Raw genomic sequence first — 18,622 nt, 5'->3', positions numbered from 1 at the left:
CATGATAATCAACTAAACCTCTGAAACTGTAAGCCAACCCCAATTAAATGTTTTCCTTTTATGAGTTGCCATGGTCATGGTGTCACTTCATAGCAAATAACTCTAAGACAGTGATCTTCCTAAAACACAAAGCTGGACACAGGCCATAACATAGAGATCCCTGCTCAGAGCAGAGGCATCCTCAATTGTTTGCCTGGGTCTTCTTTGTCCAGCCAGGGCACAAGTCTTTCAGTCCCATTTGTCTCTTTTATATTTCAGCTTAAATGTCATAGTGAAAGGCCCTCTCCCAACTGTCTAGCCATTCTCAATGATAGGAATAAAGTTTACTCTCTAACAAGTACCTAAAATCTGTTGACAGTCACTTGAAAATCAAGATAGATGTCTGCTACTGTGTCTGCTACCTACCATTGTGTCTGCCACTTACTAGGTACTCTGTAAACAAAGACTGAGTGGATGAGGATGTTAATCTGTTACTAGCCTGCAATGGGGCCAGCCTAGGTAGCATTCTCACACTGAGGAATGAGGGCTGAGAGGTAGAAAATCTGTTTCTTACTTCACAATAGGGCAAGTGCAGGGGACATTTTGCTTTGTGCATTGTCTGTGCCCAGAGGAAACCGACAGAGTAAAAAGAACTTTGTAAATCCAGCTCCATTGAAGAAAGCTGGCTTTTAGTCATTGGCTATGAAAAGAAGTTTGCAAAGTGAACCATTTCTTTAGGACTGGACTGTCATATTTTCACAACAGATTTCTTAAGGCAGCTCTGCATACTTGATATTAGCATCAAAACCATCTTGCTTATATTTTACTACCTATGAATAAAAAGAAAATGAATGTCTTTGAAAAAAATTGTCCCCTCATTATAAAGCAACATGGTTCAGAGAGTTCTGCAAACACTTGTGTTTTAACTGCTCTTGGCTCATTTGGAGTATACGGGACAATAGGGCACACTTAAAGGTCTCATTTTATGCCTTCTAGAAACACACATCTTCTGGCCACAGAAAGTCTGGGTAGAGACTTGAGATAGGCTGTATAGAGCAGGCCATCCCAACTAAATTCTGCCCAACTTCTAGAACTGCTAATGTATAAGGAAGAATGTTGGATGCCATTGGTGTATTTGTTTTCTAAGGAAAGAGAAAAAGAAAGGGTGTGGATTTGGGTGAGGTGGGAAGAATCTGGGAGAAGATGGAGGATGTGAAATCAGAATTGGGATATATTCTATGGGAAATATATATTTTTTATTTTTAAAAAAGGAAAAGGAAAAATCATGAAGAGATAGCAGTTTAGGTGTGGGCTCTTCTCCCTTGTTAATTTAGAACACGATCTGCCATGTCATAGTTTCCAAACAGAGACCCTGCCATCCATCTTTTTCTGTGGTCAAAGGTGAAGAGATCTCCATCTGAGAACAGGGAATGGGCCCTCTGTGCATGCTACATTGGCTAGTGAGCTAACTGCAGGAGCAGTGGGGAGGAGGCAGGAACATTCCTCTTGGTTTGCAGAGTGTCACATAAGAAGAAATAGAAACTCTGGGCTGTATGTGAGCAAGCCTAAGGAAGGAAAACCTCATAGCCAGCCTCAAGAAGAGGTAAGTACAGGGCTCACCCAGAATGCTTTCTTGCTTGCTGAGGTCACATGACTGCCTGGGACCTCCTGATGATAATCTAAGGGCAGACAGTGAGGGAAAGCCATTCCCAGCAGGTGGGCATGGATGCCCACTTACCATACCCATAACCCTGAGCTGCAACTGAAAGCAAGCAGAAGAATGGGGAATAGGGAGCTTCCCTTTTAATTCCTGTCCATCATTTTCTAAAACTATCATTCCTTCCACAATGATTCTTCTTTTCCTCCTCTTCATCTTCTTAAAGATTTATTTTGTTTTAAAATTATGTGTCTGTGTAGGTATGTGAGCATGAGATCAAGTGTCCATGGAGGGTAGAAAAGGGCATCCTGGAGCTATAGTTGCAGGCCATTTTGAGCTGCCCAGACTTGGGGTCTGGAAACCAAACACAAGACTTCTGGGAGAGAGCAAGCACTCCTAGTCAGCCAGCCAGCTCTCCAGTTCTCACAATGGCTCTTGATATGGACAGTATTCAGGTATTTTGAGTACTGCTAATTATGAACATCAGCTGTGTCCTCCACTCCTCAAAACCCATCAAGGTTGAAACCCCACAGCAGGAAGCTTTAATTGGAATGACTGGTTAGGAACTAGTCAGTAAGTTGTAGGCCTCACCAGGGATGCTAATGTGTAGCTAGGCTGCAACACTATCACACAAAAGAGCATGGATAACACAGACAGGGGCTTGGGAGAGTCTGTTTAAATGAGCAGTGAATGTGTAACAGACAAGGTGAAGGTCCCGTGGACTGATAGCTTTTTAACAATGGCAAATGCTGCAAAATGAAGAAAAATGTGCCAACTCTGGAGGACATACAGCAAGAAAAAATATCAGGGTAAGATGAGAGCAGCTCCTTCTAGAGTTAAGAGGAAGCAGGAAAGAGGTTATCAGACTGTGGAAACCACTAGCCAATGCTGGAGTAGCAGGTGGCTATAATCTGAGATGTCCAAGGGCAGGTCTCTGCAAATAGGAAAAATGGGGCTCATGCCTCTACAACCAAAAGCCGATATTCAATCTCTCTATACTCAGAACTCATCTTTGGTATGTTGGTGCAACAACTAAAAACAAGCAGAAGTGATTAAGGAATAAAAATAGAAACAATTTTGATAAGTTATTGCAATCCAGTCCCTAACATACCTCTGTGCTATAGAAGCGCACAAAAAATACCACCTTGTCTTACTCCCTCTGGTGACATCAGCATTGCACTGCCATTTTAAATTAAAAGTTGCAATTAATTCTTTGGGCATTTCACATAATATATTTTGATTATATTCACCTCAATACAACTCCTCCCAGGTCCATCCTCATCTCCTTAAGGCCCTAAATTCATGTCTTTCATTTTTTTAAATTATCCACAGATTTCAATTTATGCTGTTTGCATACTCCTGGGTGTGGAGCTATCCACTGGCCTATGGTTGATCTACCAGGGACACACCCTTAAAGAGAGTTGCCTTTTCCTCCCCCTAGAAGAGCTCCTCAGTCAGGGATGGGAGCCTGTAAGCCCCTTCCCTCTCCACACTAGATGTTGACTGGCTTGCTCTTGTACAGGCAACTGCAACTACTATGAGTTACCTTTTGAGATCGTATTACTGGCCTGGATGGTGGTCTGACCTAGCAGAAGGCAGCTATCTTGGATGGCCCTATAAACGCACATATTTTTATCTGTTGTTGATGTGACAGTACACTTGGCTCTTTCATAAAAGGGTCCCACAATCTGTAGTAGGTTTTTAATCAAGTAGTTTTGCTATGACAGAGTGCACATTTACATGTGAGAAAGTAAACTTTATTCCCTGGTTAAAATGTGCATTCACATTCATAATGGCTTTCAAGCAGGGAGTACCCAAACAAAATGAAATAGTTCAGACCCACCTGGTGAAACCGCTGGAGTCTGGAAATGAAGACAGATGGGAAATTTATGAGTAAATGACTATTGAGGCTTATTTGGTACTGTTATTTTATAGGGCAGTGAAGACCGTAATGATTCAGAACACAACTTAAGAGTTTTGCTCTGAGAAACCCCCTCCTTTTGAGCTGTGAATCCAGTAGAGACCCACACGGTTTCCATCATGGCCCTGACTTTCCTGAGCTCTAAGTACCTTTATTTACCTCAAGAAATATTTTCCTAGTATATTCTCTTCCCCAGTTCCCATGTCTTTTTATACAGACTATTTTCTCATCCTGCAATTTTGTGATATCTGGAATAACAACTGGGATTATCATTCCCAGTTGTTGGGATTGTTGCCTATGGATTTTTTTCACAAATTATTAAGCATTATTAAGTATGTGTGTGTGCATGCCCATATGCATATGATCATTTGGGTACACGTGTGACCTGAAGTCTACATGATGTTATCTTCTTTGTGAATTATTAAGTATTCATTTATTTGTGGTGTGTGTGTGTGTGTGTGTGTGTGTGTGTGTGTGTGTGTGTGTGTGTATTATCCTTTGGGTACATATGTATATATGTGGTATGCAGTTTACATGAGATACTCCCCTCTATTGCTTCCACCTTAGCTTTGAGGAAGAGCCTATCACTGAACCAAGAGCTCAGCAGTTTGGCTAGGCTGGCTGAAAGGGAGCTCTTAATCTGGCTTCTTTACATGAGTGTTTGAACTCAGAACGCAGGTCCCTTTGCTTAGGCGGCAAGCCCTTTACCAACTGAGCCCTGACCCCAGCCATATCCATTCAACTAGTAAAACAAACCCCTCTGTCTTCCCAGGCCTCAGTGCTAAAGTAGGTTAGCATGGCTACAATCCAGGCTTATCACAAAGAGGTGAAACCACAAACCACAGGCTGGCTGACCATTGCATAGCCACACCTGGCCTCCCTTCACTGAACAGCTGACTTGGCACTGCATCAAGTCTGATTGATGGGAAGCTAACATTGTGGCTAAATTGTATAAAATGTGCATAAGGCAGAGAGGGTGAGAGGGCAGGAATCCGACGATTGAAATGGAATATCCCATGATACCCTGGTGTTCTCACAAAACTTCATAAGGCTGAGATGCAAAATACAACTAAAATGAAGCCATTTCTGAAAACTGGATATTTTTTCTACCACATGAATTTACTTCAAAACTTCATTTGAAATGGTTTGGGATTTTTCTATGTGCAACTAAATATAAATATTCATTCACTTTGCTACAGAAATGACTGTTTTCTAGATATTAACAGTATATGAATTGTATTACCTTTCTTTTTTTGAGGTTTGCATTACCTTCTAAAAGCTGAAACTTGCTGTATAGACCAGGCTGGCCTCAAACTCATAGAGATCCACCTGCCTCAACCTCCTGAGTTCTAGGATTAAAGGCATACTCCACAAGTCCAGTCTTGTGTTTTTAAGCCTGGATCTTGCTCTGGGACCCAAACTGCCTCAAACTCACTATCTTCTCCTCAGCTCCCACCTTTGTGTGCTGGGCATCCAGGCGTGCACCGGCATGCCTGGTGTAAAAGCTGACTAAAAGACATTTGGCACAACTTCCAGACAGGCAAGTTTTCCAGAGTTGGTTCTTTTGTAGTTCCCCCAAATCATGCAGGCATTGACCTGACCTCAGCTTATTAGTTTGCTCATGATTTTATTAGATGGATTCATAGGGTAGAGAGTGCTATCAGTGACCCTGGGAACAAAGCAGAGAGAAGCTGAGAAGCAGGCACACAGTCTATTCTTAAATATGACACTTGCTGCACTGAAGGGCAGCTTATTGTCTTGTCTGTACTTCTCCATGTCAATGAGTATATCCACATTTGTTCACAGTATGTAACGGGTACAGGAAATATGACCAATGAAAAAAGATGACAAATTACAGTTTTTACTGGTAAAAATTAACATTCCAAATAGGATATTCAGAGCTCTCTCTCTCTCTCTCTCTGTCTCTCTCTCTCTCTCTCTGTCTCTCTCTCTCTCTCTCTCTCTGTGTGTGTGTGTGTGTGTGTGTGTGTGTGTGTGTGTGTGATGAAGCACGGAGAAAGACAAGTGAGATAAAAACCAACAGGTTCATGCTGCCAGGGCCAGTAGAGGGAGTGGAGACTCACTACGAGCAACAGAGGCACACATGCTCTTCTTGGAACTGGAGAGTTGAACTGTGGCAACAGTTTCTCAGGTCTGGAAGTTTCCTAACCACCACAATACAGTCCAGTTATGACAGACTGACTTTCCTCCAGCATAGAGACTTTCCTCCAGAGAGCTGCTAAACACTCATATCTCCAACTCATAAGGTAACACTTATGTCAGGAACACCCTTCTTTCTTGCATTAATAGCCCTGAGGTAGGGACAGGAGACCGTAAGTACTACCTATTCCTCAATACCCAGGGAAAATGAGGACTGGTACCTGTAAATGACGGGTATTCACTGTAGACAGAGTGGTGACTTCCAGATATTACATTATAATTAGCCATGAACTCTAGAATCTAAAATTATATTTATTTCCTCAAAGTATAGCATGAACCACAGAAAATTTAAAGTTTACTTAATTTCAATTTAGAATGTATTTAACAGCCATTCTTGCAAGAAGAATGTAAACTGTGTCTCAGTGTTCTAAGAGCCCAACCGGTGTGCATTATGTAACCATACTGACTACAATAATCTCTTCCCCAGAACCATCTATCATAGTCTTACTGCATGAAAAATGTAAAGCAAAATTAGACAGGCAGTTTCCATCTTTCAGAAAGCTTTCCAACTTCAGCACTATAGACACTTTGGACCATAACATCCTTCGCCATGGGGTAGGGGATATGGCTCAGTGGGTAAAAATGTTTGCTGTACAAGTCTAATAACTTGAGTTCCACTCCCAGAATTCATGGTGGAGGGAGAGAACCAACTCTTGAAAGTTGTCCTTTAATCTCCACAAACATGTTGTGGATGTGATCACACACACACACACACACACACACACACACACACACACACACCACTTAGAAAAAATTGAAAAGTCAATAAAAATATTATTCAGCACAGAAGGCTGTCTTGTGTATTTTAGAAAACAGAAGGCATACAACTTGTAAATGGTGATTCTCTGAACACAGTGGAGTATTATGAAAAGAAAAGGTGAGAAATTCTCTTTATTCTCCATGTAACTGTGGAGATGTAAAAGGATTATTCCAGTCCAAGGCTGCCAGTTTTCAGGATATGTGGAGTTGTAAAAATACATACAAAAGGTTTCTAAATGCCAAATGCCCTATGGCTATGAACAGTTTGAAAGCAGCAGGCTCATGCCAGCACTGGGCTGTTTATTAGGAATTGTATCTAAGAGAACAATTTTGAAAATGCCATTGAATATTTATTAAAAGGAAAGATCTATAATAATTCAGGTTTTGACATGCTACTATTAGCTCATAACTCATGGCTGGAAAGGTTATGAACTGTGGAAGGAGAAACCATTAAATTTAAGAGTAAAGTAATATAAAAGTAAGGTTAATACACTGTGCATCAATTTTTTTCAATGACTGACTGCAATGTTTAGCAGCTCTGTTCCTACCATCTTAGAATACAGCCCAAAATGCTGTTATTCATATTGAATTGTCTTAACAAGACTCTGGAAGCATTTTAGTTCCAATTATAGTTTGTAGATAGTAATTTTTTCACTTTGTTGGTGTGTGTACACATGCAAGCATGTGTTTTTGTTGTTGGTCTTTTGTTTTGTTTTTGTTTGTGACAAGTTCTCACTATATGGCTGTCCTGGAACTCACTATGTAGAGCAGGCTGGCTTTGAACTTGCAGTGATCCTCCATCATCTGCCTCCATAGTGTTAGGATTGCAGGTGTGTGCCAATGCACCCAGGTGACATTGAAGATGATCCAAAGTTAAGGTTTACACTCAAGATGTAGATTTTGACCAAATAATCAATATAGTATAATCAAAGAGTAATATAAACACTATACAAATATGTACAGTTATTTGTAAGAATTCATGGGACTACTTTGCTTAAATACGCTTTTATTCATCATTTAGCAAAACAAGGTATGCTTTTAACCTTGATGCCAAGAACTTAATCACTACATGGAACACCATCCTAGTTTTCAACTAATGATGTATTTCTTGTTACTTTGTTAAGACATTAAAAAAAAAAACTATTGTTAGTCTATGTGTTAATTCCTAACACTCCAATAGGCTTAAGATATTTTCATTCCCTCCTGTAAGACTTTTGGTAATCGCATATAGATTTAAGACTCTGAAATTGGAAGCATGGAATTCTTAAATCCACTAGGAGACAGACCATCCACATTATGCAAAAACACTGTACTCAAACTCAACTGTGCACATAATTATAGTATTCAAATTAGATCACTAATTTAGACATGTCCTATCATGTCAAATATAACGAATATAAAATGTATGAGTGAAATCCAACAAGAATAAGGGGAAAAAAGGAAAGAAAAATGCAGCTACTCTTTTTTTAGGAAATGAAAATTCATAGTACATGATATAATACACTCATAAAAATATTAGTAAGAACTCCAGCCTAACTGTTCATGCTGGTGAGTGAGTGGAAAACACAGTAGTGTAAGTCACCTGGACAGAAATCTAACTTATGCTATAGGTTACAGTATTTGCATTCGGATGAAATTGGAACCCATGAGGCATGAAATGGACAAATTAATCTTCATTTGAATTACCTAACATATTATTATACAATGCAATCAAATCATATTTAAAATACCATAATACTTTCTATTGTTATTTAAATTTTCATGTGCCTATATTGTAATTTCTTACTGCAATGGATTAAAGCTAGTACACTACTGTGTGGAAAAGTAACTGCCAGGACTAAGATGGTTGGCTCATATTTTTATCAACATTTTAGAATTTACGAATGTTTCATTATTTTTTTAAAAAAATTGGCACCACCAACAAAAGAGTGATCCAATGACTGTCATAGAAACATCAGTCCCTTTAGATTCAACTTTTCCTACTAAAGCTAAAATGTAAATCTGGCACCATGAAGCTTGAAATTGAGATTTTGGGATAGCATTGGTAACAGTCTTTGCTACTTGCCAGAAACTGCTTTCATATGGAAATTGTCATCTAGGAGACTCCTAGGGCATACTTGGTGTGTGTGAAATAAAAATGCAACATCAAAAAAATTTTCAATAGTTATAAGAGCACATGTCCATTTCATAACTCAAACATTACTTATATATATAGCTATATATGATTTCATAAAGAAATTAAAATTTTAGACTGTTCAGAGCCAAAATACAAGCTGTGAAACTGGCATCTTTAGATTTACACCTTATCATCTTGTGGCCCTTGGGTAAAAGAGACAATGCCAGTGTAAGAGTTCAGCCTTAAACAGGTAAGACAATAACTGCTTCAGCAGGCCAAAACAAGTTATGGTGCTTCATGTGACTGGAGCACTCAAGGAAACCAACAGTTTAAAGTTAACTTGGCTAGTTTTGTCTGATATACTTGTATACACTGAATGCATGCTTCTCACACACAGTAGTCACTGCAATTATTAAGAAACAAATTTCCACTGTAGCACAAAGAGCAAACTTAACTACAGTAATTTCAGATTAAAATAGTAGTCTCTGTGCTTCATAGATAGATACTTTTGAAAAATCAGCACCAACAGTATTTATCCCTAGTATATGAATGGACTTTGGGAGCGAGCCCATTCCACATAGAGGGATTCTCTCTCGGCCTAGACACATGGGGGAGGGCCTAAGCCCTGCTCCAAATGATATGACAGACTTTGAAGATCTCCCATGAAAGGCCTCACCCTCCCTGGGGAGCAAAAAGGGGATAGGATAGGGGGTAAGTGGGGGGGGGGCAGGAAAAGAGTGGAGGGAGAGGGAACTGGGATTGACATGTAAAACAAGCCATTTGGGGTCTAACAAGCTTTTAGCAGCTGGGTCACCCTTCAGTCCTTTGGACTCTCTAAAATTTCCAGTTTTTATAATGTTGTGTAGTGGTTTGAATGTAAATGCTCGGTTCCCAGCTTGGGGCACTATTTAGAAGGTGTGGTGCCTTGCTGGAGGTGGAACCTTGAAGGAGGAAGTGTGTCAGTGGGGGAGGGACTTGTAGTTTTATAGCTTAGCTCCCTTTCCTGTCCTCCTTTGGCTTCCTGACTGCAGGAATATGAGCAGCCACCTCCTGCCACCAAAAAGTCTCTACCAAAGCAGACTGCATCATTTCTTAAACTACAAGGAAAAAGGACCTTCTTACATTGTTTTTCTCAGATGTTTGGCCACAACATTAAAAAAAGTAACTGCAGCCAGGCAGGGGTGGCATGTACCTTTAATCCAGCACTTGGGAAGCAGAGGCAAGCAGATCTCTTCAAACTTGAGACTAGCCTGGTCTACAAAAGAAAAGAAAACAAAATATAGAAAAGGAAAGGAAAGAAAAGAAAAAGAAAAAAGAAAAGTGACAAGGAGGGAGTAAAAATTAAATGACAAAACATTTGAGGACTTTTATGTATGGTAGCAATGAAAATGACAAGCATTTTCGTGGTTAATAAATACTATTCATTGTCTACAACATAATGAGGTCTATTTTCATAAACCAAGCGAGAAAGTCATGCAATTTTATATACATAATACTTCAGATAATCCAATGGCCAGATACATTACTACACGATGAAAGGGCTGGTACAAAGACGTCAGCTTTCCAATGACACCATGCCATGATAAAAGCTAAGATTTTTATAAGCTGTCAGTTGGGCTGTTTTTCACTCCTGTTCTCATGCACCCCTTCATGGATGCCAAAGGAGATAGATGTGCTTGCTTAGGAGAACCACACACTTTACTCAGTAAGAAAGCTTTCCTCCCATTTTTTTCTGCTCTCCCAAATGGCTGTATTCCTCTGTGCAAAAACGGGGAAATTAATGGAAGAACATGATGAAAATGAAGGAAAACTTGACAACTGTACTCCATAAGTAGATTAGATCAAGGATCTAGCTCTGTCAGTGATTTTACTTCATTCCTGGACGGCATCCCCACCTACCAGTCTCAACATGATGGAGAGGAACTGAGAGCCAAGAGAGAAGAGTCCCCATCTCCAGTGCAGACACCAGTGAAGGAAGGGCACGAGGCCCTCTGTGGTATCTTCCTGTTTCACTTCTGTGTCCCCAGGCTCCCATTCAACCCGTTCTACTTCTGACTTCTGTTGCTTTTTTTGTCAGAAATTTCTTAACACTTCCAATCCCATCTTCTTTCCTTCTGTGTACCACCTTGGCCTTGCCTTTATTTTTTAATCCCACACATTCTCTCAGGCAGACAGCAACTTCAACAACCATTTCAAATATTCAGTTATCCACAGAATAATGAGGCCTAATTTTATAAAAACAAAGCCAACTGAAAGTCATTATGGCCAGAATATCAGATAACACAATGGACTAGATACATTAATAAGCTGCAAATGGATTATAAACCTTCATCTGCATAAATCCACAACTTACCATCTTCCCCCGTGGAATGTTCTAGCCTCTGCATTCACTGTCATCACCAGTGGTACTCTTCAATTATCTGAGCTAGGCCATCTGGGGATCCTCTTTAAAGTCACTGTCCCCTCCTTGCTTCTCTGACTGCCCCCAGTATCTGTATCCTTACCAGTCTGATTTTAGACTTTAAATCTGCTTCCTTGCTCATCATTTTGTCCATGCTATACACCAGGTTGAGTATTCTAAAAGAATAGCCTCGGTCAGGCCTGGTAATACTGGTTGGTCATCCCCGCTACCCATGAGGTTGAAGCAGGATTACTTGGGTTGCACTGTGAATTCAGGCCACTTCGAGCAACTTAGTGAGCCCTGTCTCAAAATAAAATGTGCAAAGAACACTGGGGATATGGCTCAGTGATAGAGAGCATGCCTAACATGCATGAGGCCCTGAATTCAACCCCCAGTACCCAAAGAATAGAAGTTGACTTACTCAAACTCACCAAGTATGGCCACCAAGCCCCTCTACTTCACCTCTACTCTCCAACTCCATAGCCACATCTACCACTTCCCAACCATGACTGAGTTCTGTTCTCCAATCCAATACTGGTTCAGTGGCATTGTCAGACTCCCTCCAACCTCAAAACCCTACTCCTTCAGACATAGACCAGGCACTGCCTCTGGAAGGGAAACCACACACTCTTTCTTTATACTCCTATACTTTTCATTTATTTTTATTAAGTTAGTTCTTTGACAGTTTCATGGAACAGGATATTCGTGTGCCTGACACTTCATCTCCTAAAATATATATCTGCTAAATGTCCAAAAGAGTATGCATCTCTCTCCCCAAAGTTGATGCAGATGCAGCCAAGCTGCTGGTGACTGGTTGAGTATGAATTAGAGGCTACCAGCTCTTTTCAGATGTGACTTGTAAAACAATAAAGCCCTTCTCGGTACAGTTATCAAGTGCTAAGTGCAGAGGGTCTGGGGACATTGCTGTGTTAGCAATAGGCCCTCTTTTAAACGGTAAGAAGTCACTTGGGAGCCAGGAGTGATGGTGAACGCCTTTAATCTCAGCACTTGGGAGGTGGAAGCAGGCAGACCTCTGAGTTTGAAGCCAGCCTAATCTACACAGAGTGAGTTCCAGGACAGCCAGGGCTATATAGGGAAACCCTGTCTCTAAAAACAAAAAAAGAAGAAAGAAAGGAAGAAAAGGAAAGAAAGAAAGGAAGGAAGGAAGAAAGAAAGAAAGAAAGAAAGAAAGAAAGAAAGAAAGAAAGAAAGAAAGAAAGAAGAGAGGAAGGAACCACACACACACAAAAAGAAGTCACTGTGTTCTGTGGCTTTATTGCCTTTGACTTACAACATGTGTTGCTTCAGGATCATTTTCCCAGGTTCAACACTACTGGGGTGCTGAAGCAAGGGTCCGTGTTAGAGGTAAATGGCTAGAGTGGGCTAGATGGAGTGAAGAGTAGATGAAACCAGATGCCTGAGGAGTCATCGAGTTACTCTTCATTCCTCAGAGAATACATTCACAGAGAAGCTTATCCACAGCCCTGTGGCTGGTTAGACAAGACTGTGCTGTGACGGCAGTGCTGACTCAGTCATACTTTTGGGACTCAGAAGGAGTCAGGTGAAGCTCATCACTTGCAGATAAAGGGCCGACATGCTGTGTAGGAATGGGCCACCTGGCGACCTGTGAAATGGCATCGAGGAGAATAAAGCTGCCAGCAACTTTAAAGTCCACTTCGTAAAGTTCACAGGGGCCCAAACACTCTGTATCCTAATAAAATAAAGGCCACATGCAGTTCAAGTTTCCTGTCCCTTGGCAATCTATGTTTAGAAAAAAAGAAAACAGTTTTGAAAGAAGTTTTTAATCACTCGCTAGTTTGAAAATCATTCGGTCTTATAGTCTAGTGTTGGGAGAGAAAAGCCATCAATACTACACATGTTCCAGTGACACTACTAACTTTTAAATTCCAAGTGAAAAGTTATTGGTTCCAATGTGAAATCAAGGTAGGGGATGGGGGATGGAGCTGAGGTTATAGTGCACCGGCAGAGTCTTGCCTAACATATGCTGGGTTTGACTTTTAGGTAGTCAGTCCTCTGCCATATCATGTGTTTGCCACCTCATGTTCCATCCCAGTGTCCCCATCTCATCCTGTCCGGTGTCATCACTCCCTCCACCCCCCACCCTGCCCCCACTGAGATATTTCTCGGGAAGGCTTTGGAGAATCTAACAGGATGGTGGTTTCAGAGTCTCTACTGTCTCTGTGGACTGGAGTCAGGAAGGCTACACCACAGACATGGGAGATTGGATGCAATGTTCCTGTTCTGAGAGGATGGATGCACTTGAACCCTACTTGTTTGATGAATTCCCTTTAAAAACCATAGTTGAGCCATGAATGACTGAAACTGTTGCTGTAACCAGACATGTTTAGATTTAAATAAACAAACAAAAAAATCACTTGAGAAAAATCTTAGTCCTTTCCACTTCTCCTTTCTTTAAGGACAATGATGCAAACATCTGACCCCAAACACAGGTGAAGCAAGTTTGCCTTGTCACCGGAAACCCTCATGCTTCTTATGAAGTAACACATGTCTTTCGCTCTTTCTTTTTCACAAACTGAAATGTGGTTTCTGAGATCTAGCATAGATTATGCTTAAGCTCTACTTCGACAAAGATACAGAAATAGACTTCTTATTTAGCCAATCCCAGCTGTGGGCAAGAAGAGTCTGCAAAGTATATGCACATTTCTGCTATATAACTTATCACAATGGCTCAGGAGGGAATTCTGGAAGGGATATCAAAAATAAGAACTTCTGATATGTAACTTATTACAATGGCTCAGATGGATATTCTGTAAAGGAACACCAAAAAGTTCTGAACTCTACTTTTCTCACAAAACTCACTAATGTAGTCTTGGACCTGTGACCTTTCTAGGCCCATTTCTCCTTCTGCAAAGGCCTAAAAGATAGGAACTACCCAGAAGGTTAATGGGGGTTGAGGGAAATACTGTACGTAATGTTGCCATTAGAGCCAACACCGAGGAAGTGCTCCCAGCTGGCTATCCACTCCCGACTCTTATCAGAAAGGATGACCAGTAGGGACTAGGAAAGTGGTCAGATAAATTGTGCTCAAGGCTGTCTTCTCTCCAAGTCACCTCTTGGCCTTGAACCTTGCAAAGACCTGGCCTTGAGGTGAGAACTCTGCCACATTGCTTATGAACTACTTGCCTGTACCATAAATGTGCATAACTCCCAAGACACCCGATATAGTGCATGAGGTAAGATCAATGTCAACTCCCAGCTCCTCAAATACAAAGTGAAAAGTCAAAGGAGTAGTGGAATTAGAGAAGAGGAAATGGTCTTCATTCACTTACATCTATATTAAAATTGTTCTGCATACTTTATACAGAGACCCTCTCCCATCCAAGTACTAACCAGGCCCAAACTTGTTTAGCTTCAGAAATTGAATAGGGGGGTGAAAGGTGATAGGCTGCATGCTCTACATGGGCCATCTACCAGCAGAAGAAAACTGGGTGTCTGGGGGGAAATTTGTAGATTTAAAAGTGGCAACAGAAAATCCACTAAAATCACAAAGACAGGAAATAAAACAACCATATGCAAATTATGTTCACAGACGTAGCTCAAGTTATAGACATGTTTCTTGGAGACATTGACCAGAAAACTCAGAACAGGGAACAGTTGAAAGATAGCTACTGACAGAGGCAAAGTTTGTGTGCCTAACTTCTGTAAGGGGGGGTTGAGACAGCAGCAGAGGGATCAGAGAGATGACTCAGTTGGTGGCAACAGTTCTTTTTGGCACACTGTGGCTGTGGTATGGAGTCTCCAGGCTCACAGAAGCTGCCTAATAGAATTCACTCTTAGGAAGCTGGAGACAAAGGCGGGATGGGAGGAGGGAGGGAGCCAGTGAGTGTTAAACATCTAGTTTGAAGTACCTTTCAGTGGTAGCTAGGAGGGGCCATTAAACATTAAAATCACCTGGAGTAGTCCACCGCCTAGGAGCTTTCTGCAGCAATTAGATTTTAGTATCTAGAAGATACAGACCAAAGCCAGAGTACAGCGACTATAGGTGGACCTAAGAAAGCCACAGAAGTACTGGGGGCACTCAATCACTATAGACCTGGGACTCAGGGGGGGACCAAGATGGCTCATATGGATTCTCCACTTCTTCCCGTGGGTTTGAAACTAACACGCTGCAAAGGAGAAATGATTTCCATTTCAGAACATTGAATCCAGGCTAAGCACAAGGCCCCATTTCTGCCTGAGTGGAGCTCTCCCATGGACTGGCCTATGCTTGGAGACAATGTAGTCTGATTATTGCTGCTTGTAGTAACTTACTCTGTGTGACCCACAGCAACTACACAGGGACGCAGGAGGCTGAATAGATTGAATCAACTTCCAATATAAAGCATTAAGTTACACCAAGTTTTCTTGATTCTATGAGTATATAGACGAGGGAGAAAGAAATAACATAATCCGGTTCTAACTGAAGGCAAAAATGCCAGTTACCTCTCTCACACCAGGACTAAAGGGGTCTTGAAACCAGGGCCTGGTATTTAACAACAATGACGATGATAATAGCTTCCCATCATGGAGAACTGCACTATGAGTTCTGGTTAGCAGTTTGCATATTTTAAACTTTAAACATAAACGTCCCATGGATAAAGAAGATAATAAACCATCTACTTTGCTTGCAAGTTGAGGCAGCTGTGTCTAAGAAGACAGTTTCTAACAGGCATGTTTAAAATGCTAGCTCTAATTTATAATATTTGATCTCAGCCTCAGTTTCCTCCTCTCTAACACCTAGACAAAGCCAGCTCCCTCAAAGGCCTTTGGGGAGGTTCTGCTGGAGACAGTAAGTCCGATATTAGGATATTAGCCTGTGGCCATTATGTTTACATCCTTTCTCCTATTACAATTGTGAACTGCTTCTCTGGACCTCCAGCAACAGCTGCTTAATGTCTACAGCTTATCCCAAGACAAATTTCCTCTCAAGCAATGAACATTTTTCCCCCAAAGCCAGCCTAATATATTTGACACCAGCTCAATGCCTTCACATGCAAGATTCCACTTAATCCTCCCACAACCTAATGAGGGAGGTCCTATGGCTACACCCACCAGTTTTACAGATGGAGACACTGAGGCTCAGAACTGTGGTAACTTGCCCAGATTCAATGCCAGCAATAGAGACAGCAGCCTGGCTCCTTGACACAACAGGCCACCCTGTTTAATGCCCACACTTGGCTACAATTTCTTCTAGAGGTCAGCATTCAATGCTCTTATAAACTCAATGTGTTGACTGGCTTTTGAACTTTAAAACAGTACCTTTTTTCCTCTTAGAATTCTTAAAATAAAAAACTATGTTTAAATCAGGTGCCTGTCACTAGTTAGTTCATCTTGTTTTGTTCACTGAAACACATTAATATATACACTCCTCTTTCTAAAGGTCATCTAAAATATTATATTAACTCACATCCCTGAGTTTTTATTTCAAATCCAAATGCATGTATTTTTCTCTGTACAGATTTCTTTCTATCTGTAGATGCATACATATCACATGGCAGCTGCAACATGAGATATTTAGTTAATGTAAAGCCTCCTATGGTCAGTGCTCTAAATATTATCTTTCTTTATAATTTCACTGCCTATCAGCCACACAGCAGGGCTGTATGGTATTTCAAAGAATTCCTTTTACAATTTAATCAGCTCAAGTATTAACATCAATGGCATTAATCCATTGCTCTGCTTTAAAAGAATCTCTAGGGGGCAGCTGAGAAAGAAAGGTTAAAGATTTCTACCCTTCAAAGTAGGCCACTGCAGCTACCTATAAATCATGCTCTTTGTTTATTAAGATAATTAAGCCCATCAGTGCACTTAACTTTCAGACTCAACAATTGTCTGGCATGAACAGTCTCCACTCTCCCTAAAACAAAAGGGGATGTGTTCTAAAGGGGGTCCTGTGCATGGTCTCTGTACTATGTATGGTATTTTAAAGCATGATTTATGTATCCAATTCCTTGAACTGTCTTGAAAAATACACCGAGTTCTTCCTCCGGTGTTCCCCATTAGGAGAAGACGCTTCAATTTAAAGACTGCCCTGTTTCTGACTACAAGCCGCTATATCATGTCAACATTTTCATTAAATACGGTTCAAGCTGGACTTGAAACAAATGGAGTGGAGGCACAGCTGCAGCCCCTGCGGATGCAAAGTTACCCAGCCAGGAGGCTTACATAAGAGATGCAGGACAACTCAGCCACCATCTGAATCCTCTTTCTTTGAGACTTGCCTCCATTCTTAAAGCATATGCATAAAAGCGCGCAGATCGTTCTTCTCATTTTCTCTGCCTTAGAGCACAAAACACTCAGTTGACATAGAAGTTGTTTTTCCCTAAAGGATTAGGCTCCAATTATGGGAGGGTGCCAACTTCTGCCTAGGGGGAGAGTGAAGTGGGATGCACAGAAAGCCTGCAGGCCTGAGCAGCAATGTCTCAGCTTCTCATCTCTGTGCCAGTCCTCAGAGGGGATGTCAGCAGAGCTTCCTAGGATGGAGGTGGCGGACGCCCCTGACCCCACGCCGCGCAGAATCAAGGAGCTCAAAATGTGCAATTAGCGGCGGGCCAAATGCCCTCAGAGCACCTGTCTCTCCTAGCACGTTTCCAACTGGCGCAATCAGCAGAGGCAGGAGCCAGCCCTGGACTCCAGCCTTAAGTCCTCGAGTGACATGCCCCCCTCCTTTGCAGCCCAGTACTCCCTCCTCCAGCTGCAGCCAGGAGGTGCCACCTCGGCCTGGCACGACAGGAATCAAACGAACCTGTCCTTCCCACACTGCCTGCAACTTCAGAAACTACAGTCAACTTACTGGCTCTCAGGAGGCAGGGGTCTTCTGGGGCTTCAACGAGCTAAGAAGCGCTGCAACTCCGTCGTATGCATCCGGGCTGGCCCTCTGTGGCGGGTGGCAGCGGGTGCAGGATTCTCCCGGTCCTTGTCGCCTGAGCTCTACCGCGCCCGGGGCGGCGCACTCTCCCGGGCGCACCGGGTGGCCTCGGCTACCCGGACTGCGCCGAGGACCGGAGCAAGCGCCGTAGCGGCCGCGAGACCCTGAGAGCTGCGCTCGGAGCTCCAGGTGCGTGTCTCCCGCTCCGACGAAATGCGACGCCACGGAGTCCCCGCAAGAGAGGCGCCGACGCGCTGCAGAGCTGCCGGTCCGCCCCCGAGGAGCAGTCACAGCGCCCGCGCGCCGGGCAGGAACCGCAGTCCGCACTGGCCGCCGAGCCGCGGAGAATGACAGCGCCGAGGAGCGGCGCGCGGGAGCCAGTGCGCATGTTCGCGATTGCTGCGGCACGTCACGGGGGCGGGACTAACGGGCGGGGTTGGGCGGAGAGAGCAGGGTGGGGCGGGGTCCTGGGCACGAAACTAATTTGGCCCACTGCAGGGCCAGGTGCTGGAGGCTGGCAAATGGGGCTGATAACCTAAAGCTCTGTGACAGGAGGTTGTCTTCTGAACTCATTGTCCCTTAAAAGGCAGTATATCGGAACTGTCTTAGGATCCCAGGACAGCCACAAGTCCCAAGTTTAACTCAGGTGATTCTTTAACCCCCAAGGGCTGCAATTTGTG

The 18,622-nt window shown here is 42.4% G+C and overlaps 1 protein-coding gene across 6 annotated transcripts in view; it reads right to left on the bottom strand.

Moving 5' to 3' along the window:
- Positions 1–18,285, bottom strand: part of Pag1 (phosphoprotein membrane anchor with glycosphingolipid microdomains 1) — a 134,946-nt gene extending 116,661 nt beyond the window's left edge. For all 6 annotated transcript variants that reach the window (XR_003481912.2, XR_003481911.2, XM_027398768.2 and 3 more), the window contains exon 1: positions 17,868–18,285. The gene's annotated coding sequence lies outside the window, so the exon portion shown is untranslated. The remainder of the gene's footprint in view (positions 1–17,867) is intronic.
- Positions 18,286–18,622: the final 337 nt, after the last annotated feature.

The sequence above is a fragment of the Cricetulus griseus genome, chromosome 2 (genome assembly GCF_003668045.3).
Source record: "Cricetulus griseus strain 17A/GY chromosome 2, alternate assembly CriGri-PICRH-1.0, whole genome shotgun sequence".
Classification (NCBI taxonomy): Eukaryota; Metazoa; Chordata; class Mammalia; order Rodentia; family Cricetidae; genus Cricetulus; species Cricetulus griseus.
The sequence above is the reverse complement of the archived record's forward strand: the minus strand, read 5'-3'. Positions and strand labels throughout refer to the sequence as shown.